Below are 24,598 nucleotides of genomic sequence, written 5' to 3'. Positions count from 1 at the left end.
AACAGACTCCTGGCTGCCTGAGCTGGATTTTGTTGGGCTGAGGAGGTCACAACTCCTATGGGCATGACCTCCTAAGCTCAGCAAAGGTGCCTCAAGGCCCTTCCCCTGGGTGATGAGGAAAGCGTCACCCACTGACTTTGACCTGGGCGCTTCAGGTTTAAGCCCTGAAGCGCCCAGGCCGAGTGTCAATCAGTGACACTTCGTCACAGAGTGGGGTGGGGTCAGCAGTCTCACTGACCCCATCCCACTCTGTGACGAGGCTGGGACTGCTGCCTTCCCTCCAGTGAGGAAAGGCAGCAGTCCCAACACTCCTGGGACCTCCAAGGCTGAAGGTAAGTGTGTGTGTGTGTGTGTATGTGTGATCTTTTAAAATGAATGTTTGGTGCGTGCATGCATGTTTGAATGTCATGAGTATTGTTAATGGATGTGTGTGCGTGCATATTTGAATGTTATGAGTGTTGTTTATGGATGTGCGTGCGTGTGTGTGTGAAAGAATGAGTGTGTGTGATCTTTTAAAATGAATGTTTGGTGCGTGCGTGCATGTTTGAATGTTATGAGTGTTGTTAAAGGATGTGACTGCGTGTGTGTGTGAAAGAAGGAGTGTGTGTGTGCTTCCCGCCCACCCCCCTCCCTCCTAAAGCTGCTGGCTGCCACTGGCTGTAACCCTCGCCGAAAAATCCTGGCAAAAATCATGCAAGAAATTGAACAGGTTGAGATCCAATCCCATATTAGTAATCGTGAACCAAAACTCATCTCTATTTACCCAATCAAATGCAGTGGACGGGTCCATAAAGGCCAAGTATAATCTTTCATTTTTGTCAACTGTATATTTGCCAATTAAAAGATGCAAGTTGTGACATTGATCCAAAGTCCCTGTACCTTGTCTAAACCCATATTGGAAACATGAAATAATATTCCTGTGCTCTAATCAAAGAGTCATTCTAGCCAAGATGACCCTCCCCAAGACCAATAGTCAATAAGCGGTATTAGTCTATAGCATTTTGGGCCAGATGTAGGTAGGTAAAATTTTGCGAATCGGAAATAGCGACTCCATGCGAATCGGTATTTCCGACTCTCAAAACCAAATGCAAGAAAGACTCACGATACCAAATTGCGAGTCGCAGAGGTGTCGCACCGCATTTTGCGACCTCCACTTTTAGTGAGGTCACAATTTGCGACCTCGCTAAAAGCGAGATCGCAATTTGCGAGAAGGGTGTTGCAAATTGCGACTGACTCGCAAACTGCCTGCAGGTGCACCACAACAGTTGGGAAACCCACTTCCTGGCTCTTGGGGATGACATCAGAACCAGGAAGTCACCAAATAGACCTGGGAGGAGGGAGGACCACACCCATTTCAAACTGCTGAGTCACACCCAGGGGAGAGGAGGTGCAGCAACCATGGAGGAGACAGGCAGTGCTGGCAGAAGGAGGAAAATTAAATTTTCTGACAAGGAGTTGGAGGTGCTTACAGAAGAATGTTGACTGCACCATGATGAACTTTTCTGAAAGGCAGCAATGAGTGTCCCAGACACTCAGAAGAAAAGATTATGGCAGCAGATACAGGAGAAAATCAATGCCATAGGGCTAAGTCACCGCACCCTCGAGGAAATCCGCAAAAGGTGCTATGACCTGCGCTCCAGGACCAAGGAGAGGGTTGCGGAGCGCATGAGGGAGATGAGGTGCACCAGAGGAGGCCCATTCACTGTACCACCACCCAAAGCCCTGGACAGCATGGTGGAGCAGACACTGGAGCCAGAGGCCGTACTGGGCATGTGAGAATTGGACAGTTCAGTGCCTGGGACATAAAAAAGTGAGTACCATGAGATATGCTCTGACACCCATAAATGCAGTATACACACAATCCTAGTACACAGCAGCAGGCACCACCAGACTAGCTCCATTCCAGTCTGGCAACCTCTACAATAGTGCATTATGGGCATTGTAGTACAGTAGTCCACATATAGGCAAATGTTTATTATAAGGCATAAAACAGATGTACGAGACTGACAGTGTATCCCCTATGTCGCACAGGTCTCCCACAAGACACCCCCAGCAGCGAGAAAAGGCAGGGAGAGGAACATAGGCCAGGAGGATGCCGGTGACATGGCAGGGCCCAGCAGAACACCACCAGGGTCCATGGAAGATCCAACGCAGGACATGGGGGCAGCAGAAATAGCACCAGGGCCCAGCCCCACAGAGAGGCGCACAGAGCCACAAGCTTGAGCAGTTCACAGATGCTGGCGCAGAGTTCAGTCGGTGCCCCAGGATGATGTAGGAGAAGCAGAGTTTGCGGGCTTGGAGGCATCACTCATTCAGGGTCAGCGCCTGCAAAACAGACAATTAAGGTCCATCAACAGAAACCTGAATAGGCTGCAGACCACAAGACACATGGGATGGCAAATGTGCACAATCAGTTCCACCACATGAACCATTATCTGGGGAACTTAACACAGGCCATTGAACATTTGGTGACTGAACTTGTGGCAGACAGAGCACAGGCAAGGCGTAGGGAACGTCACACTGCTGCACGCTTTGACAGACTGGCAGCATCTATTGGGCGTCTTGCCACTAATACAACATGCCTGTCAAGGTGTACAGTCAGCCTCCAGGTAGAACTTGGGAATTTCGCAGGGGATGTGGCGCGAGGACTTGGCCACTTTAGCCATGTGGTGGACCTAATGGAGAGCAGGCAGGCTGCAAGGGGCACAGAAGATACCCCGCAGGACAGCGAGGAGGGGTCTACCATAAGTAGTGTTTCTGCCAGCGATTCCCGTGTGCTGCAGAGTAGCAGTGCACGGCAGGGGTCAGGGGACCCACCAGGAATGAGCCATGGTGGCCGCAATAGGAGGAGGGTGTGAGTCACCAAACTGTACTGTGAATAAGGCACATGAATTTAATGTGTCTTAAATGAAAATTGACAATTCAAGACTGTGACAAAGAGCAATATTCCATCTTTTACATAGTTTAGAAATAAAAATGTTTTGTTTGTTTCACTACATAACTGGGCTATGTGTGTCTGACATTAGTGAGTGTGGTGACGGTTGCCACGTACCTGCCAAAGTATTGGGTTGCAATGTGGTTCTGTCTCTGTCTGCCCTCATTTGCAATGCTTCTATCCCCAGGCTGTCGGTGTGGTAGCTCTTGCTCCTCATCCTCCGTGTCTGTGTCTTCAGGGGTGAGATGTAGCCCACGTCTGGTGGCAATGTTGTGCAGAATGGCACAGGCGGCAACTATCTTGCATGCTGTTTCTGGGGCATACTGGAGTGCACCTCCACTTTTGTGGAGGCATCTGAATCTTCCCTTTAACAAGCCAAAGGTCCTCTCCACTACAGTTCTGGTACGCCGATGTGCACTGTTATATCATCTCTCGTTCTGATTGCCAGGTGTGAGGTATGGGGTGAGTATCCATGGTCTCAGGGCATATGCACTGTCACCTGTCACCTGTTTGACAAAAAAGGCAACTTTAGCAGGGCATCAATGGGTTACACAGTGACCTGTATGCATGGCTTCAGGGTGTAGTCAGCAATACCTAATAGATAACCGTCTCCAAAATCCCCACGTTCTAGGCGTTGGTGTATCCCACTGTGCCTGAATATGTATGAGTCATGTGTACTCCCTGGATATTTAGCTACAATGTCAGTAATGACATTATGGGTGTCACATACCACCTGGATGTTTAGTGAGTGGGTACATTTCCTATTGCGGAACACATATTCCAGATTTGCAGGAGGGCAAATTTGTATATGTGTCCCGTCCACACACCCTATTTCATAATTCTGTAAAAGTCAAACTTGGTGCTGTTAATTTCTGCCTCATTCCTGGGTAGGTATATATATCTGGACATGTGTGTGTGAGTAGGGCATCTAGGAAACATCTGAAGAATCGTGAGAGTGCACTTTGGGATACCCCACCTGCCACTGCAATCACCACCTAATAGCTACCCGAGGCCAAGAGGTGCAGTGAGCATAGAACTTGCACGTGTAGGGATGGTGCTGCCGCACATTGTCTGTCTTTCAAGCTGAGGATTCAGTAGTTCAATTAATTCTAAGATTGCAGCACTGCTCAGTCTATATTTGTCACATATCTCCTCCTCAGTTTGTTGAAATAGTGTCTGCCTGGCTCGGTATATCCTCTCCTGTCTCTGCCTCCTCCTCCTCCTCTGCTGGGTGGCCTGGACTCTCCTCCTCCATGTTATCACATACAGTTCAACCATTTTGAGTCACCCAGATGCCTTCTAGGTCTCCTTTTCTACTTTGGTCCTGGTTACCACCTGCTCTGAATCAGTGGTAATCTGGATGTGCAAAATGGGCTTTTTGTGACTAGTCGCAATTTGCGACTCGCTTTTGCATATGGTTTGCGACTCGCAATTTGCGACTTCCTATTTGCGGGTCGCAAAATCAGGTCGCAATTTTTGCGAGTCGGTAATGGGTTGCATCGCTATTTGCATTTCGGGAATGGGATTTTTGCATCCCATTTCGGATTTTGCGATGTCGCAAATAGCGAATCGGGCCATTTGCGACTCGCAAAGTTGCTACATCTGGCTCTTTGGATCTAACCTATCCCCTTTCTTAAACACGGGGATCATGATGGAACATCGCCAGGACAAGGGAGGACTCTGTCGCCATGCTGCTTTGAAAACGGAGGTAAGAACTTTATTTTACTTGTTAAAAGATGTTCGCCGCATTATTCATTGGCTGTGAAACACTATAGCATGCCGCACAGGAATGCAATTACTAAGGTTTTACAAAACTATTTTTTGATGCACACCCGCTGTAATTAAAGGAAGGTTTATGGTAACAACAGCTCTCATACATCACCTTCATTTCATTTTGTTTTTTCTAATTAGGATGGTAAATGTACTGTATTCTGAAATGGTATGCAGTTATTTTTCATGAAAATTTGTAAAGACGTGAATGGGATTATACAAATGAGTCAAAACCAGGCACTTTTTATAAATCCATGAATGTAGTCTTGCACTATTCCCCTTGTGACTATTTCTCCTAGGTCCATGTTAATCTGTATTCCTGGTTCTTTGTTCATACAGGCCCTCTGTGCATTTCTCAACTGATGAACGTTGTTGGCATACTGTTATCTGTGTTGACATTTGCTTAACAAACACTGACAGAACCAATCTCAGAACTTCATTGGTGGTAGCAGTGAAAGCTTCACTCTCACAACAAACAGGCACTGCAAATGCAGCGGTTTATGCTTCCTCATACACAGTGAGTAGGTACGGCATAGAATTCAGAAGTCAATATCCCTTCACCAAGGGGACAGCAACAACAGAGTTGGCAAAACAGCATAACAAATTTGTACAGAGGGCATAGGAGATGTTGATGTAGTAAGGGTGCAAAATTACATCACACCAAGAGAAGAGGCACGGCTCCTAAAGCAGCAGTATGCACGTCTCTCAAACTCACAGGGCTAGCACAGCAAAACAACCAGAAGTGCAAGCTTGCTTCATAAACAAAAAAAGACACAGCCTGGACAGCAGCAGTGCAATCCCCTCTCTCACACACAGAATAATATGCTCTTAATGAAGGTACTCCCTACTGAGATGCAGCACAGGGGCCACTTTACCATAAGACAAGAAGTTGATGATGAAGATTAGTGCCAGTTTCTCTTGCACACAATTCAGGTACAGAATAGAGACCAGAGGCCATATTTATCAAGGTTTTGTGTTACCCTTGTGCCACATAGGAGGATGCAAGGGCAACTCAAAACCTTAATAAGATTTAGTAAGCCACCTTGTGTGGCCCTGTGTGGCTTCATAAATGTAGAGTAACACAAGGCAGCCCAAATTGCTGCCTCGCCTTACTCTGCAGCAGAGCAGCTTGCCATGGGTGGCGGCTGAGTGTTCCCATGCTACCACCCATGCATTCTGACACATTTCCAGATTTACCAACTCTGATAGACCTGAATTGTACAACTCCCATCGAGAGGTGCAACAAGTAGAAATGTCTTTATTTCTTCTCGTTGTTTAAGTGTGCTGCATTCTGCAGCACACTCATAAAGAGGTAAATGATTCTGAGGATTGCTTTCCTTCCTGTACAAAATCAATCCTACCTACAATCCAGTACCCTTGTACCATGGTTCAATTGTGCCTTAGTTTATGCTAGGCAGCAGTTTTTGTGCCAGCGCAGGCAGAGAGCAGAAATGTGCCATTTAACGTTAAATATGTTGCATTCCTGCCCTTGCACACAGTGTAGCGAGGTGGCTTGCTGTGTTGTGTTGCATGAAATAATGATACATATGGGACCTGAAGTACAACCTTACCTTACACATATTACAATTATAACGTAGGAAGCTGCAGCACAACCTTACCTCACTGTGAAAGAGCAAGTACAGCACATACATACAATAAAATGTTACCCAAAACAGGTAAAGCATGGCTAGCCTAGCACCAATGGAAGGCGCACCCCAAAAATATCAAGTACATAATGGAAGCAGCAGTTCAAAATATCCTTCCATTGCAGACGCCAACACTGCAAAATTCAATCACACAAAACATAGGCTATACCAGAACAAACATACTCACAGACACAGAACAAGTACAATAAAGCACAGCAGAGATTGAAGTAAAGCTAAGGTGCAGATTTTGCAAAGTTATTTATTTATGTTGTTAGAAATGGGGTCTTTGGTTGGCAGTCAGGTTACCCCCTGTCCAAGCAAGGACCCTCACTCTAATCAGGGTAAAAGAGAATCACCCTCAGCTAACCCCCGCTCACCCCCTTGGTAGCTTGGCACGAGCAGGCAGGCTTAACTTCAGAGTGCTAGGTGTAAAGTATTTGTACCAATACACAGAGTGACTTAATGAAAACACTACGAAATGACACAACACAGGTTTAGAAAAAAAGAAAATATTTATCTAAACAAATCAAGACCAAAACACAAAAATCCACAATACACAAGTCAAGATATCACTTAAAAACCAAAAAGAGTCTTAATGTAGTTTTAAACACAACGTTAACGCTGTTACCGTGAAAATGTACCTGGGCGCGTCAAAAATAACCCTGCATGGGCAAGTGTGTGTCAAAAAGGGCTTGCGATGCGTCGATATCACTCACGAGCGAGACCTTGCGTCGTTTCTCTTTCCGTCGGGACGGCGTGCATCATTTCTTCTCTCTACAGGAGAGCGATGCGTCAATCCAATCAGCACTCTTGGGTCCAGACAGGCCTTGCTTCGTTTTTACACACCCAGTGATGTTTGCGCTGGAAATCCTGCCGCACGATGATTCTAAAACCACGCAGCGTGGGCTGCCATCTCACGAGTCTCCATCAGCGATGCTGCACATCGTTTCTCCAGCCGCGTGTGTCGATCTCCCAGCCGCACTACAGGCGAGCATCGATTTCAGCTGTGAAGCCGGAGGTGCGTCGATTTTTCAGCCACATCTTGGAGTTGAGTCGATCTTTTCCCCGCATGGCGGTCTGTGCATGGATTTTTCACTCTTGTCCTGCCAGCTTCTCCCTATCAGGGCCCCAGGATCTGGATGGGCACCACTTGGCAGAGTAGGAGTTTCAGCAGAGGCTCCAGGTGTCGGCAGAGAGAAGTCTTTGCTGTCCCTGAGACTTCAAACAACAGGAGGCAAGCTCTAAATGAAGCCCTTGGAGAGTTCTTTACAAGAAGGAAGGCACACAAAGTCCAGTCTTTGTCCTCTAGCACAGGCAGAAGCAGCAACTGCAAGATAGCTCCACAAAGCACAGTCAGAGGCAGGGCAGCTCTTCTTCCTCAGCTCTTCAGCTCTTGTCCAGGCAGAGATTCCTCTTGGTTTCCAGAAGTGTTCTAAAGTCTGTGGTTTTGGGTGCCCTTCTTATACACATTTTGCCCTTTAAAGTATGTTAGAAATGGGGTTTCTGGTTGGCTAGGGTATGCACCTCAGCCAGGCAGAACTTACCCACTCTAGACAGGGCAAGGGAGTTACACGTCCAAAATAACCCCTGCTCACCCCATTTTTTAGCTTGGCACGAGCAGTCAGGCTTATCCCAGAGGCAATGTGTAAAACATTTGCACAACACACACAACACATGTGATGCAATATCCCCACCACAAAGGAAACACAATACCAGATTATATGAAAATATACTGTAATGTACACAACGCAATTATTAGACCAAACATCACATATCAGTACTATCCTGCTACCTTAGCAGTTGTCAGAACGTTACACATTAGTTACTCTGCAAATTAGCAGTAGTCACACATAACACACAGGTTACTCAGTATTCTGCAACATAAGCGGTAGTCAGGAAACACGTTATTACACCAAAGCACTTGTCGTAAGAATATCATAAAATGCCCATTGTAGGAACAATAGAAAACATATGGCAAGTTAGAAAAACATATTAGCAAGCATGTCCATAAAAGGAACATTTGCATATGTACACAAAAACATCATAAAACAGGTAGGCAACACATAATAATTCACCAAGTCTTTAGAAAGAACTTTAGATTATATATATTGACCCCTTTTAGGGAGTACCTGTTTTGATGATAAAGGCACCTCCAGTGCCTGAGAAATGAAGAAGGTGAAAAGTGGGGACCCCTGGCGCTCCTGTGCGCAAAACGGGGGCCTCCTGTGAGCACTTTGGACCGAGAGGTGTGGCACACACCCTCTCAGTATTCCTGACAGGCCCCTCCTGGGACCTGTGATCACTGGGGCCCCCCGGGCCTCAACCGGCCCTCAGGAAGGGGGGGCCAACGTCCACGCGACAAGGGGAGAAGGAAGGGGGCACCATGCACCCCCTCTGATTTTGTAACGGGCCCCTCCAGTGGCAGGTGATCTCTTAGAGTCTCCCCTGGGCCTGTCCTGGCCCTTGGCAGCGGGGGAGACAATAAATATTAATACTGGCCCGCAGGGGGCCACACAAGGAAGCTGGCGGCGCGGGGGGAACCTCCAGTGGGGTTCCCACCCCGCCCGGGGCCTTCTTCAGCACATCCGGAGTGTCGGAGGAGCAGGGGGAGTCTCTGGTGAGGCTTCCCTTCCCCCTTCCTCGTCGGAAAGAATCACACGGGGTCTGGGGGTGAGGGAGGCTCCGATGAGGCTTCCTTCCCTGCCCACGGCTCCAGTAGCACTCCGTGGCAAGTCCGGCCTTAGGAAAGGAGGCAGGCACCAAAGTCGGTGCCTGTCAGTGCCCCGGGGGCGCTCTATGGAGCGCGCTTCACCCCGGGGGCACAAGAGGAGCGAAGGTGCTCCAAGTTTGGCAAGAAATGGATTCTTCTGGTGCCCCGGGGGCACAACGCAGCGCACTCACTCGTGCTCGGTACAACAACTTCTCCCGGGCTGCGGCGGTGATTTCTTTGTCAGCAGAGTGCTTTCAAGCGCCAGAACGGATGCAAGAAGAAGCGCTCCTCTTGTGCACAGCGCTATTTTAGCAAAGCACCCTCCAGGCGCTATAAAGTAAAATAAGGAGCAATCCTCGCACTGTCGATGGATGCAGGGGTCAGGGGCCACAGCACCCTGCCCCTGGGGAGTAAAGTTCCAGAAAAAGGTCCACAGGTGAAGGGGCCCAGCAACAGCCCAGCACAAAAGAGGGTGCAGCAAGTGGCAAGTCCTTTACAGTGACTGAGCAGGTCACAGGTCAGCACAGCAGCAGCAGTCCATGGCGGTCCCTGGTGAGTCCTTCCAGCATTTCTGTGTCCAGTTCCAAGGTGTTCCAAGAGTCTCCAAATTGTGGGGAAAATTCCCCTCTACTTATACTCAGTCCTTACAATGTTTTGCAATGGTAGGGAGAGGAGGTTCCAGCCAGTTACAACTGGTTCTGGGAGTGCCCCCTCTCTCCTTTCAGCACAGGCTCCAAACATCAGTGGGGGATTAACGACCCTATTGTGTGAGGCCAGGGCACGGTCTTTACAAATGTAGGTGTGCCCCGCCTCTCCCTTCTCTCAGCCCAGGAAGACTATTCAGTATGCAGATGCACCTCTATGACACCTCCACCCTCCCTGTGTTCAGGCTGTCTGAAAAGTATGCACAAACCCCAACTGTCACTTTGCCCAGACGTGGATTGGAGTCAAGCTGGAAAACACCAGTGTCATAAGCACTTTCTGTGATAGTAATACAAAATACACCCACACCAGTAAGCAGCATTTATGATCACCATCACAACCATACCAAACACGCCTACGCTACTCCTCATAAATCCGACAATACCCCTTACACAGAAGGCAGGGCATTTCTAATGCAATCCTATGAGAAGGCAGCACTCACAGCAGTGAGACACCAAGTTAGGCTGTTTGTCACTACCAGGACAGGCCACACAATCTGGCACATGTCCTGCCTTTGTACATACATGGCACCCTGCCCATAGGGCTAGCTAGGGCGTACCTTAGGGGTGCCTTACATGTAGTAAAAGGGGAGTTCTGGGCCTGGCAAGTAAATTTAGATGCCAGGTCCCTGTGGCAGAAAACTGCACACACAGACCGTGCGCTAGCAGGCCTGAGACAGGTTTAAAAGTCTACTTCAGTGGGTGGCGCAAGCAGCGCTGCAGGTCCACTAGTAGTATTTTATCTACAGGCCCTGGGTATAGAGATAGCACTGTATAAGGGACTTATAGGTAAATTAAATATGTCAATTAGGTATAAGCCAATCATACCAACTTTAGATGGGAGAGCACCTGCACTTTAGCACTGGTCAGCAGTGATAAAGTGCTCAGAGTCCTAGATCCAACAGCGAGAGGTCAGAAAAACCAGGAGGAAGGAGGCAAAAAGGCTGGGGATGACCCTGCATAAGGCAAATAGTCCAACACCTTCTTATACACATTTTGCCCCTTGAAGTAGGCTTACTTCAAAGCAAAGTCTCTCTTGTTTGTGAAATCCAGCCTTGCCCAGGCCAGGCTCCAGACACACACCAGCAGGTTGGAGACTGCACTGTATGAGGGCAGGCCCAGCCCTTTCAGGTGTGAGCGACCACTCCTCCTCTCCTTCCTAACTCAGATGGCTCATCAGAAAATGCAGACTACACCCCAGCTCCCTTTGTGTCACTGTCTATTATGAGGTGCAACCAGCCCAAATGTCAAACTGACCCAGACAGGGAATCCACAAACAGGCAGAGTCACAGAAATGGTTTAAGCAAGAAAATGCTCACTTTCTAAAAGTGGCATTTTCAAACACAGTCTTAAAATCAGCTTTACTAAAAGATGTATTTTAGAATGTAAGCTCAGAGACCCCAAACTCCACATGTCTATCCGCTCCCAAAGGGAACCCACACTTCAATCATATTTAAAAGCGAGCCCCCATGTTAACCTAAGAGAAGGATAGGCCTTGCAACAGTGAAAGCCGAATTTAGCAGTATTTCATTGTTAGGACATATAAAACACATTACTATATGTCCTACCTTAACCATTCACTGCACCCCGCCCATGGGGCTACCTAGGGCCTACCTTAGGGGTGTCTTACATGTAAGAAAAGAGAAGGTTTAGGCCTGGCAAGTGGGTACTGCAGGCCCACTAGTAGCATTTGATTTCCAGGCCCTGGGCACCTGTAGTGCACTTTACAAGGGACTTACTAGCAAGTCAAATATGCCAATCATGGATAAACCAATTACCTAAACATTTTGTATAGGAGCGCTTGCACTTTAGCACTGGTTAGCAGTGGTAAAGAGCTCAGAGAAACAAAAACAGCAAAAACAGAGTCCAGCACACATCAACAACCTGGGAAACAGAGGCAAAAAGTTAAGGGAGATCATGCCAAGGATGAAAAGTCTTACAATGTTTTTTATGTATAGCACAAACTCAACTTTAAAGTTTTGGAGTGTTTTATATGAACACCAGTTCATTTCACAAGAAGAAAATCATTTTTTAGACATGAGGAGATTAAGGGCCTGATTACAACATTGGCGATCAGAGGACCCCCATTGCTGCGGTGGCAGTGGGACTGCTGCAGTCGCGGCAGGCCAACCACGACATTATGAGGTTGGTGGGCATACTCACCAACCTAACTCCATTCCTGCCAGAATCTTCAATCACGACGGGATGATGGCGAGTGCAGGTTGTAATCAGAAGGGTGGCGCTGCGTTCAGCACCACCCTGCTGATTACAACCTTGTTCTCCACCAGCCTTTTCATGGCGGTACCACCACCATGAAAAGGCTGGTGAAGAACAGGTGCACAGGTCTCCCTGCACCACCATCCTCGAAATGTGCACTGTCTGCTGTGCAGACAGTTTACATTTCGAGGATGCAGGTGCCACCTGCATGCTGCAGCATTGCCACCAGCTCAATTGTGAGCTGGTGGCAATGCTGCCACCAGCAGTCAGCCCTGTGGGAAAGTCTTAATGGGGCCAGCAGGGAGGTCGCCAACATGGCGGTGACAACTCCATCAGGAGTTTGGCAGATGGGTGTTCCCGTCCGCCAAACTCATATTAATGCCCTAAGTGATTTACCCAGAATCAAAGGATGTTGAGCTGAAGCAGACACTCAAGCCTAATTCCCCAGTTCAACAGATGATAGCTCTGGCCTTTACACCACATCCTTTCAAAAGAACAAAGCCAGACAGAGCATGTAACAGGTCTCCTACACCATTGTACGGGCTTCCTGGCTGGGCCTTTCTTTGGCTGCCAGTGGTGACTCCCTGCCTCATCCCCATTGTGAGGACACATCGTTTGTCAGAAGATTTGGGGAAGACATTCTGTCCTCAAACCGTGTTGATGAACGATATTAAAATGGGACCTTAATGCACCCCTGGTGATATTTCAGTTATGTCACCATAGTTTGCGTCATTTACGGCATTTTGTGCAACGCTTTTTATGTAAAATTCCTGGATACTGCACAGTTCCTTTCAGATTTCGAGCCGCTCTTGTTCAAAGCACTTCTGTTTTTTAAGCTTTTTATTGCACTTCAAAGTGTTTTTTTTACATCCAAATTGGCACGAGGAGGTAATTTGCACTAAATGTAGCGCAAAATTCCGATTTGGTTTTTGCTTGTTTTTTTCTGTAATTTTGAATAATTACGCAAAACGCAATTTAAAAGAAATCACACACCAGTACTTTAAGCTCTTCAGCTCCTTTTCCAGTATGGCCTCTGCACTTCCTCTGATAAGAGGATTATTTGCATTAGGGACAATGGGACCGCCTTTATGACAGTAATGTGCACTGCGGGCACTCTTTTTCAGTGGGACTGAGATGTGATGGCATTCCCAAGTCAAAAAGGAAGATCTTCCTGGAGTCATTTTGAAGTCATCTGATGACTTCACCTGGACTATTCCTGTAATTATCCAGTCAAGTCATCCCAAACCATCCTGAAGTATGCCTATGGGGCGAAATATTTAAATGAGATGACTCCAGTGTCATCACAGTAACTACTTCAGGATGGCCTTCTGATTACTCCCTTGGAAAATGTGTGATTATCTTTAACAACTACAGGATGACTCCATAACACCCAGGGGATGAGAGCAGATTACTTCATGATGAGTCCATGACAACTAGGGGATCAGTGCAGATTACTTCATGATGACTCCATGACAACAATAGGATGACAGCAGATTATTCCATGATGATTCCATGACAACTTTGGGATGGAGTTAGATTACTCCATGAGGATTCCATGATTATTTCAGGATTTGTTTGAATTACTTCACAGTGACTTTATGACCACTTCTGGATGTCACTTTATTACTTTACTGTAGCGCCGCAAGTACTTTTTAATAGGTTACTACTACATGATTCCATGATGATTGCTTCACTGTCACTTTCTGTGATGGATAGGTCTCCTTCTCATAGTAGTTCCTGTAGATTTGAATAGCACTGAAGTGTACAATTAAGAAAAAAGAGGCCCTCAATTAGTGTATATCAGACATCTGCTAGACACAATGTTGTGGTAATACTACAAAACTAGTAACATATTACAGCAACTACTAACTGATTACCGTGAATGTAGAAATAAATTGTGAATAACATAAAAATTAAATTTTCATACATCATTCCCAATTTAAAGGGATTCACTGGAGCTTTCAATGATGTTTAGTATCATCTTTTGAAACTATCATCTTAATTTCACAGATGTGTAGAGCAGCACTGAGGAGCTATGGATGAGAGGCTGTTGCTAAGTATTGTGAGTGGACTTCATATGAGTTGCGCGTTGGGTAAGAAGGCAATATACTCAATGCGGTAGGTTGACAGTAGAGAGTTTTACTGTGAATGGCTTGGGTATGTATGGGCTTGCATGTATATGGTGTTGTGTGGGTGAATGGTACAACGTGACCAGCTGAGGAAAACGGTCTTTACAGTGGCTGTTTGGTGTGAATGTTGTTACATTGTTATGGTGAAAGAAAAGTGTGAATAAGTAATATCAATAGTAGTCTGAGAGTAGAGGGTATTCTAATTATTTCTTGGCAAGTTGTCATGAGAATGGTTTATTAAGTTGTGCTGTGCATCGCATTGTATTGGGATAGCACAAATGGTAAGTATATAGCTTACGGGGCTTCAGGTGATTGAGCTCTAAGTGAGTGTGGGCGATGGCCCGTGGGTTATTAGTGACAGTGTTACACGTGTTGCAGTTAGTAATGCATATAAATCAAAGTTGACAAATGGTATAATTCTTGTTGTGACAGAGTAAGAATGGGTATTAAGTGTAAGTGGATGTTTAACTATGCAGCTATACAGTGAAATAGAATATTAATGTAGAAAGTGTATGTCGATAGCAGAGGATGACTACAGAGAGGAGATATTAACATATGTAGGGGGGGAAAAGCATGGGGCTGTGGGTGTACAAGTGTCATGCTAAGTAAATATGTCAAGAGTTGAGTCCTGCTTGTAGATGATAGAACAGTGCAGCACTGGACAGAAGAGTAAGAATATAGGGCCTCATTATTAGTTTGGCGTGCGGCCTCTTCCCACCATCAGGCCGCCTGTGCGGCCTGAACCCCACCAGCCCTATTAGGAGTTCACCGCAAGGCCGGTGGGCGGAAACAGATTTTCGGCCGGCCAGCCCTGCAGTGAACAGGGCCTTAACATTGCAGCCTGCTCCTAATGGACCCAGCTGCAATGTGGCGGGTGCAGCAGCACCCGTCGCACATTCCACTGCCTGTTAATCGGGCAGTGGAATGCGCGACGGGGCTGTGCATGGGGACCCCAGACTGCCCATGCCAAGTGCATGGGCAGTGCAGGGGCCCCCAGCGTCCCCTCTCAACCCAGGGTCCCCCACTCCGCAAGCCTTTCCATGGCAGTGTAAACCGTCATAGACAGGCTGGCGGATGGGGACTCTTAATCCACATGACAGCACTTCTTGCAGCACTGCCCTGGTGGATGACAACTGCCAGGACTGCCAGGCTGCAGGCAACCTGGCGGTGTCAGCGGTTGGACCGTGGCAGCTCCTCCACTGTCATAATGTCACAGTCGGACTGCCACTTTAGAGGTGGTCTGACTGTGACCCTTGTGGTCTGGTGACCGCCAGGGTCATAATGAGGCCCTAAGTGTGTGAAATGCTTTGTGCAGAGCAGATTTGGATAGGAGATGTGAAGAGTGCATGTAAAGAGCCCAGGGCATAGTGGATGCAAAGAGTGGATAAGGAGAGCTTCTAAGAAGAACATAATCTGAGGTGGGAGCCAGCAGCTGTACAGCAGTTTCAAGAGATAAATAGCTACCTTGGAAGCTATAGATGAGCAGAAGTGGAGTGTCACTGGATGTTTAGTGGAAATGGAAAGCTCATATTGTGAAAAACAAGGGGATGTAGAGGATTAATTTAAAGGCTTGAAAGTTCACAAAGAGGGAACTTAAATGGTATTACTAGCATTTGTAATGGGGAGAGGGAATGAAAGTGGCTGGGAGTCGGTGAGTACAGTAGTTAGCAGATAAGGTGGTGCAGAGATGAATTTAGTGGAATAAGAGGAGAGGTGGTGTTTGGGGTGGCTCGTCGAGAACAGATTACAGGGTTCAGAGTGGATATGAAACTTGGGAGAGTGGATGCAGAAGGCTTAGCGTGGATGTGTAAGGTGAACAACAGATATAGATGGTGGATACAGTGGGTGAACAATGAGTATACACTAATAGTGCCAGTGCTGGGTAGAATACACGTGTGGATAGTGGAGATCAAACATACAAACAAAAAGTGAATGTGGGGAGAGAATGTGCAGAGTGTAGCATGCATGTGGTGGAGAGATATTTGGAGATGCCTGATGGAGAGTGGATGATCAGGTGTACCTGATGGAGAGTGTATGAGCAGGTGTGAAAGCTGATATACAGAGTGTAGTGAGGGAGTGTGATGTGCAGATATGAACAGTGGCAGTTGAACATGGAAAGAAGACGAGGTCTGTAGAGTGCAAATGGATTGCCTTATAAATGGATGTAGAGTCTGTACAGCTGATATAGAGAGAAGGATGTGACCCATGGACAGTAGATATAGAAGGAAGAGAGTACATGTGCAGAGCAGAGACAGCATGAGGAGGGTGACATGGGAACTATTGGGTGGAGAGAAGATAAATGGTGAAGATAGGAAGTAATGGGTGGAAAGAAAACAAGGAGGCTAGAAAACTTATTTGAAAGGTAAAGAGTATGTACAGGGTGGCGAGCACAATTGGAGGTTGGAGAGAGCATGTGCAGAGTACTATACAAGAGCAGATGTAGGGGCTGAATGTGCTGGGTGAAGAGTGTATGTGGCAGGCAAAGCGTTTATGTATGACAAGGGTGGAAAGCCAATGTAGGACAAAGATAAACAGTGTGGTTGTAGGAAGTAGAGGGCCAACAGCCTATGTTTTGCACTGAGAGAAGATATGGTGTGCAGAGAGAGGATGAGGAAAATAGATCATGCACATGGCGAGCCAATGTACATGATGGACAGCAGAGGCGGGGCTTGGGCAATGGACAGAGTGGGGTTACAGTGGATGTGTAGAATGGAGAACACATTTAGAGGGTGGAAATAGAAAGTTAGGATAGCGGAGAGCTGATATACAGTGTGGTAAGTGGGTTTGGAAAGTGGAGGTGGACAGAGAGACAGGACTCGTATCGCAGGTGTATAGGGTGGACAGAGATGGTAAAGCCTACATTGTATGGATAATGGTTATGAAGAATGCATATGATACATATTGGATTTATAGGATGGAGAGTGCATCTTATAAATGGAGAGCAAATGGACAGGATGGAAAGGGCATGTGCAGGTTGTAAAGTGCATGTAGATTGTTTAGAGTTCATGTACAGGGCAGAAAGTTGTTGTACAGAGTAGAGAGCTAAAGTTGACAAGAGAGCAAATGTTAACTTGAGGAACGTGGTGAACATATACACAGGTTGGCATGCAGGTGTTGGAGGGAAGCCTGCACTGCATGTGTTTTATGGGATGTGAAGAACACGAGTGTGGACAATAGAGAGTGGATATACAGCTTGTGCATGGTTAGGGTAGAGAGTGCATCTTGTGGATGGAGAGCAGACAAAAGGTGTATAATTAATGTGAAATTTATGGAGTTTATGTATATTTGAAGAGTTGATGTGGAGCACATATGTACAGGGTAGAGAGCGGATGTACCCAGTGGACAGCAATTGTGAACAGTGTAGTGCACATGTATCGTAGATATGAGTAGAGAGGAAATTACTGCCTGGACTGTGCACTTGGAGGGAAACTGTGTCGGGTGGTGCACACATGGAGTGTAATTGTAGACTTAGTATACAGAGAACCTATATGGAGGATTGACAGCTTTTCCAGGAAGCAGATATAGAGGGTGGAGAAAGAATGCAGAGGAAAAAGTGGATATAGTACACAGACAGGAATTTGTGATGTGCAGACAGCATAGAGAAAATGCAAAGAGTGGATGTGGAAATCAGAGGTATATGGTCTACAGTGCAGGTGAGACTTGGAAGGGAACAATGGATGTACACTGGGAGGAGCATATGGGAAATTCAGATCACACTTGAAAGGTGAAATCAGCACAGGGTGAAGTGGATGATCAACGCTAAAAGCAAGTATACAGGATGATGACGGAACGGAGAGTGGATGTGCAATGGAAATAGAATGCGAGAGACAGTAGAGTGTGAAATCGTGGATTACAGAGGCGAGAGAGGAGCTACAACATGCACAGCTGATGTGTTGAGGTGGATTGATGAACTGATATTGATTGTGGGTGAGCACCATGAATATACAGGGTTGCGGGTTCTTGTGCAGGGAGGAGAACCCATTTGGCGAAGGATTGAAGCCGTACAGGTTGTAAAGCACAAGTGGAGTTTGAAGAATCATATACTTTGGAAGGTGAATGTGTGGAATGTATGTGCGGGGTAGACAGCTGATTAGCAGGGTGGAGAGTGTGTGTGCAAGTTGACAGTGCATTAGGGCCAAGCAACATTTTGCTTACTCCAACTTAATCATGTGTAATTTCAAACATTTCAAGTTGTTATGCAAAATGCCCAAGATTAAGTCATTGCTCGTCATTCCATAGTTGAGATTTTGTTTGGGTAAAAATCCTGTTGTGAGAGCATTGGAACAACACAAACAGAAAGCGAGAGACTGTTGTTCACTTTGAATGCAATGACCCACTCATTTATTAGCACCAAATGTGTCCCCACATCGAACAAACATTGGCAAAGCCAATAGGTCCTGCCTATGCAAGAGCTTTTGACTCTGCTTATGTGTTGTGTTTTATCCATGTTATATAGCAGCATTGCTGCTGTACAACATGGCTAAATGTTAGTGGAATAAAGGAGATTGCTGCAGAGTGGAGGGGCGTGTTGTAGAGAACAGTGTCGTGGAATGGCGAACAGTGTCATGGAATGGCATAGGGTGTTGTGAAGTGGCATAGAGGGAGAAGAGCGGAAGGGTGAAGATTGGAGCACTATAGAGTATCATACAGCAGTGTTTCCCAAACTGTGGGTTGCGAGCCGATTTTTGGTGGGTTGCCACAGTCTATGCAATAAAAAGGCTATGTCTTCTGCTACTTATTTTGTAATACAATGGCTGCTACTTAAAAACTGCTCTCAGAGTCAGAGAAAGAAAAATAAAGTCATTATATGACAATCTTCCTGGGCAGTGGCTTAACGAACTGAAGAGGCCTCCCTTGCAAAGAAAATGGAGGGCCCCGTCGGAGCTCACTCAGGAGCTCTCAGGCCAGGGTGCTGTGCTGAGGTGACCCTCTGGAGATCAGGGACAACCCGCCCCACAGGGACTGCGGGGGCCTTTGTTACACCACTGCTCTTGGGGTACATAAAGTGTGAAAGGGAAGCTGGAGGATGTCCTTTTTACCTAACACACAACAGGTAAATATCTGTCAATGAAATGTACACATTCACCAGTTAGGGAAGCAAACTGTAGCACTTTTTTGGTAATTCTGTAGTGTGATAGAAACAAAGATTTTATTGGATCAGAACAAATTAAGACACTACTTGGTGATGCACAAATAAATAATCCCTGAACTTGATTTCCACACATCATTTGTGTGCAATATAGTGTCACCTGTAAAACTGTATGCTTGTGCACATTTAGTGACCATTTCAATGGAAAATGTGCTGCCTGCAAATAATGTGCTGCCACACGATGCATTAGTTTCATTCATTAAAAAAAAAAAAAAAAATGCCCTCCTCATGTTCATTAAAGCTAGGTGGGTCACGGACGTTGCTGTATTAAAAAGCTGGTTGTGGTTCTAAAAAGACTGGGAACCAGTGTTGTAGAATACAGTGGAGTGCCGTGGAGTGGCCTAGAGGGAGTTGTGTAGAGCGGAGTACAGTGTTGTGGTGTAGACTGAAATAGATTGTCAGAGTGGAGTGAGAGTGTCGTAGAGGGGAGTAGAGTGCTGTGGAATGGCATAGCGTGTCTAAGAGTGGAGTGGCTTAGAGGGAGTTGAGTAGAGTGGCATACAGTAGAGTAGATTGTTGTAGAGCGCAGTGGCATAGAGTGGTGTGGCATATAGTGGAGTAGTTTATCAGTAGAGTGGAGTAAAGAGTGGCATAGAGGTAGTTATGTAGTGTCAGAGTGGAGCAGAATGTCGTGGAGTGGTGTAGAATAGGGTGGAGTGAGTGAGTGGAGGGCGTAGTGTATAGTGGAGTAAAGTGTCAGATTGGAATGTCAGAGTAGAGGGCTGTAGCGAAGTGTAGAGGAGTGAAGACAAGGGGCATGTCATATAGTGTCAGAGTGAAGCACCATAGAGTGGTGTGGCTTGTCATGGATCAGAAGGGATTGGAGTGGAGTGGCATGTAGTAGAGTGGGGCTGTAGAGTGAAGTGGTGTAGAGTATGTATGGTGTGGTGCACTGGGTTTACAGACACCACATTTTGAATTGAAATGACAATTACATTTTCTCTGGCCCACAATTTTAGTGATTAAAAGTATACAGTGCAGAAACAATAATGTGTGGGAATGTCATCTCCTAGTGTACTGATTTGTTCAGATCATAATAAAATATGTTTCCACCACAATTCAGAATTACAAAACATGTGCTTCATTAGTGTTTTCGTAATTCTGATATGTTCTGAAATATTTGCACAGTTCATTTACAGACAGTAAAGATGTTCCAGGATGTATTGATATGAAAGGATGTGGTGTGCAGACACAGGATAGAACAAGGAGATGCAGAAAGCACATTCACATGGCAGAAAGTGAATGTGGGACTTGTAGAGTGGATGCAAAGGGCTTAGAAAAGGTGTGTAAGGTGGAGAACAGATGAAGATTGAGGATACATAGGTTGGAAAAATGGGAGTGGAGAGTGGATACTGCACATGGATAGTGGCATATGTTCCATATGCCCCAAAGCATACAAAGGCTGCTTGGCCTCTTTTTAGTTAGCGGAATTCAGCCATATTCAGAGGGCATCAGTACCCTCAAACCCTGGTGCCATTGCACCTGCTGCACTAGTAAAAGTTATGCCTTTTCACAAAGTGCACAAGAAAGGTGTATGAGCACCTGCGTATTGAGTGCTCAGTATAGATCACAAGTGGGAGTGAGGGGGCATATATTAATGGTGGAAAGGAATGGTGGACTGCTGCAGAAGGTGGAAAAGGTATGAAGAGGGAAAGATGTGAAGCTCCGGCAATGGACAAATAAGGTTGAAAGAGAAAGAACAAGATAGAGAGCCAAAGTACAGAATGGGGAGATTGACTGGTCAACTCTAGGGAACAGATGTAGACAATGGAGTGCCAAGGTAAAAAGGGAAGGGCAGATGTTGAGTTTACACATATTTGTGAAGTGGGTGGAAATGGATGTAGAGTTGGTATGGACCATGGATAGTTATAGTTTACAGTTCATTCTCAAAGTGGAGAGAGATTGTGACGAGTGGGTCTACTGGGTTAAGAGCCTTTGGAGGGGGTGGAAAGCATCTGGGAAGTAGAGCACATCTGGATGCAGTGAACACGTGGAGGATGACAATCAGATTTAAAGGGTGTTGTTGAGGGTGGAGAGTGGCTACATGCGGTGGACAGCACTTAAGTTATGTGCAATGGGAAGAGAGCAGGCGAAGGGCTGAGAAGAAAATAAAGGGTAAAGAGTGGGAGAAGAGGGTGGCAAGGATTTGTAGAGGGTGAAGGGCACATGTGCAATATAGAGAGGATTGCTGATGTGGAAAGCAATGTACACGGTAGAGATCAGATTTGGAGAGTGGAGGTGGCGGATAAAAGGTTAGAAAGTGGATTTACACGAAGTACAAGGCACATAATGCAGGTGGTGAGTAGACAGAGCATGCAGACAGTAGGCAGGTGCCCAGAGGATGTTCAGTTTGTAGAGCAGACAGACGCAGGGTCAAACTGAAAAGAAAATAGGCCTCAGCACTAAAATTAAATTGGGCCCGTCAGTGAATCAGATAGGTAAAAACGCCAAAAGTTTCAAATCTGGGCAGTTCTGAACGTGTATAAACATTTGTGTAGGTGCTTCGCAAGGTATGGGACGTGCTTTTGTTTGTGCTTGCTGCAGGAAATATTGTGGTACAGGAAAAGCAACAGTAAAAAGTGGCCCACGAAAACAACAAACTTTGTCCACAAACAACCAAAAAAACTGCCGCGCATAGTGACCTATCAGACCAGCTGTTGTGGAATGCTGAGGCCAGTCCAACCCTGAGCAAACTTGAAAGAAAGCATGTAAAGGACGAAGACTAGCTGGAAAAATGGAGCAGGGGGATAGGATGAAGAAAGCAAGCTGAAGTGCTGAACTTGAGTGTAGAGGTGTAAAACAATGCATAAAAACGATAAAAAGAGTATTTACTGCTCGAGTCTGAGAGCGAAAAGAGAATGACTATTTCTCAGACAGAATGGAAACACACAAAAAAGCTCAAGACTGAGAGAGGTATCCTCGCGGTCACGTACTTTAAGTGTGAACCTGATCAATCGCTCACCTTGGGGGAAGGGGGTGCCGTGCCTCACTTGCCTTTCTTTTTCCTGCAATCTTGACTACCCTCATCCCCTTCCTGCCAGAGCGCTGCACTCGTTTTAATACCATGCACCTTCCTTTGGTTGTATCTACAAGTATTAAAGAAAGAACAGGTTCTTTGGCTAGTGCTGCTCGGAAGGATCGGCATTTCCCTTTGTTTGAGCAACACAAAAAACGCACACGCACAAGCCATGGGGGAAGAACCGGATTGCAGAGCTGGACCCAGCAATCCCCTTGCTGATTGGCCGAAATGGCCTGGAGGCGGGCAAAGGTCAGAAAGGTTTGTTGGGGGAAAAGCCTTTTGAAATTGTCAATAAACTTTATTGAAAACTCAAGACAAGCTAGAAGACAACGCTACAGTTCTAAAACAGAGCAAGAATAATGCACATATTTAAACGAATATTCAGTTATACTGTTAAAGTCTGTAAAATAGACAGTACCCTAATGACAGAGAAAGGGTTTTTGGTATAATAATTAATGGTTAAAAGAAAGTTATAAAAACAATATTGAGCTGAAAATCTATCATGAACTCTCATTTGGAAGATCTGTTAATTCACTGCTGTGAGGTAAAGTTTAATTAAAAGGTGACACATTTTGCTTTTCAAAAGCTTTGCGACTTTCGGTGCATTGTTATGTTATCGTATTAGAGGTGCCACAGGTATGTGAATATAAATATACATACAGGCAGGACAACTGGAATTACGAGAGGATGTGGCATAACTCCCTCAGCTGCTGACTTTAGAGCTGGGGAATGAGATTCGAGTCTCATGTTGGCTCATCATAATGTGATTCTTAGCAAATCACTTAATCTTCCTGTACGTACCCAAAAAACGCATGTGTAGTGTAACTGGTGCCCATGTAAAGCACTCCAATACCTTTGAGTCCTGCTATGTCAAACTCCCAAAATAACATGCAGTTCTGCAGCTACTGCATTTTTTCGCCTAATTATGGATTTTCCGCACTTGCCAAGCAATCCATCATCTGTTGCATAATCTACAGATTTAAACAAAAAATGTTGTTTTTAGCTAAAACAGATAAAAAATGTGTTAAAGATGTGGCAACGTGTTCGTGCATTGTGCAAAGCTCTTTGCTAGGGTTAACTGGTCATGTTTGAGGTGCTTAGGTTTGTATTTGGTTTAAATTGGTATTAATGTAGTGAGATATTTGCCCCAACAGTATAGCCTTGTGTACAAATTACAAACTAATAAAGTAATACTATACAAACATGAACCTCATTGAGTTGCATAATTTGCCTTTTATTGATGCATAATTTAGTCGACCCCACTAAATGTTTTGGTGCTACCCTGTCACATAATTTAAGTAGCCATGCATAATGGTAGGATAGTCAATTGGGTTAATGTGCCTAAAGCAGAAAAATGCATTCAAAATGCAGACTGTGGGTTTGAATTCTGGAATAAACTGGCTCTGTACTTCATCCTTCTTGGGTCGATAAAGAACATTCTTTGATTTGTGTACTAATCACAACTGTGACTTATAGTGCCATAACAATGCCATACTATGATAAAAGGTACCACATTACATGCTTAGTTGAAATGCACCAGAAGACTTGTGTTTCTACATTGGATAGGAAAAGGAATATGTGGGCTGCAAGATACCCGGTGGTTTCTGCTCCAGACACTCAATCCACATAGGTATTGTAACAGGGTCAGATTGTGCCTATAACATGCAAATATATCTCTGCAGTGACTTTACTGACCCATAGATGGTGATTGGTAACTCACATTTGCAGATAACACATTTCTAAAGGCACCCCTCAAACCATTTATATCTCTTGCTTAGGTTGGAGGGCGGCATGTAGGTTAAAACAGATATCTACAGAATATGTAATCAACCTTTGTGCAACTGAAGCATGTGAATGCAGGGTATGCACAGATGAATTCAGTAGCCACTCAACACTCTAAGCTATTTGTTGAGATGAATTTATTCCAATTGTGCTAAATCACATGATCAGAACTTGTAATTGTAAACTGTGAGATCGCATAGATTTCAACAGCACATTTTATTTTGCACAATTTTAAAACAGCTCTGATATTGTGGCATAGCCAGTGTGTCATTGGCTCGGGTGCAAGGATGGAAATACATCCAGACCCTGTTTAAACTGCAAAGTACAGCAATAATGAGTGTTCTGTGGGCCCCTCTGGGTTCGGTGCTACTGCACCCATTGCACCAATGGAAGCTATGCTCCTGCTGCGGTATCAAAATTATCTTATTTGAAAAGTATCTCCAGGCATTTCTAAAATAAGTAAGCAGAACTTTTATTTTTCTAACCAACATGATCAAAACGCAGTATTGATGGGAGGGGAGTTTTGACTGTGTAGCCAAT

At 45.6% G+C, this 24,598-nt stretch overlaps 1 long non-coding RNA gene across 1 annotated transcript; it reads right to left on the bottom strand.

The window, feature by feature from the left end:
- Positions 1–1,223: 1,223 nt before the first annotated feature.
- LOC138260791 (uncharacterized) lies at positions 1,224–22,529 on the bottom strand. The gene is made up of 3 exons (XR_011198991.1): positions 22,220–22,529; positions 3,053–3,441; positions 1,224–2,325 (listed from the first exon to the last, which is right to left on the bottom strand). It is a non-coding gene; the product is annotated as an uncharacterized lncRNA (long non-coding RNA).
- Between the last annotated feature and the right edge of the window lie 2,069 nt (positions 22,530–24,598).

The sequence above is a fragment of the Pleurodeles waltl genome, chromosome 10, assembly GCF_031143425.1.
Source record: "Pleurodeles waltl isolate 20211129_DDA chromosome 10, aPleWal1.hap1.20221129, whole genome shotgun sequence".
Lineage (NCBI taxonomy): Eukaryota > Metazoa > Chordata > Amphibia > Caudata > Salamandridae > Pleurodeles > Pleurodeles waltl.
This window is presented reverse-complemented; position numbering and strand designations above follow the sequence as displayed.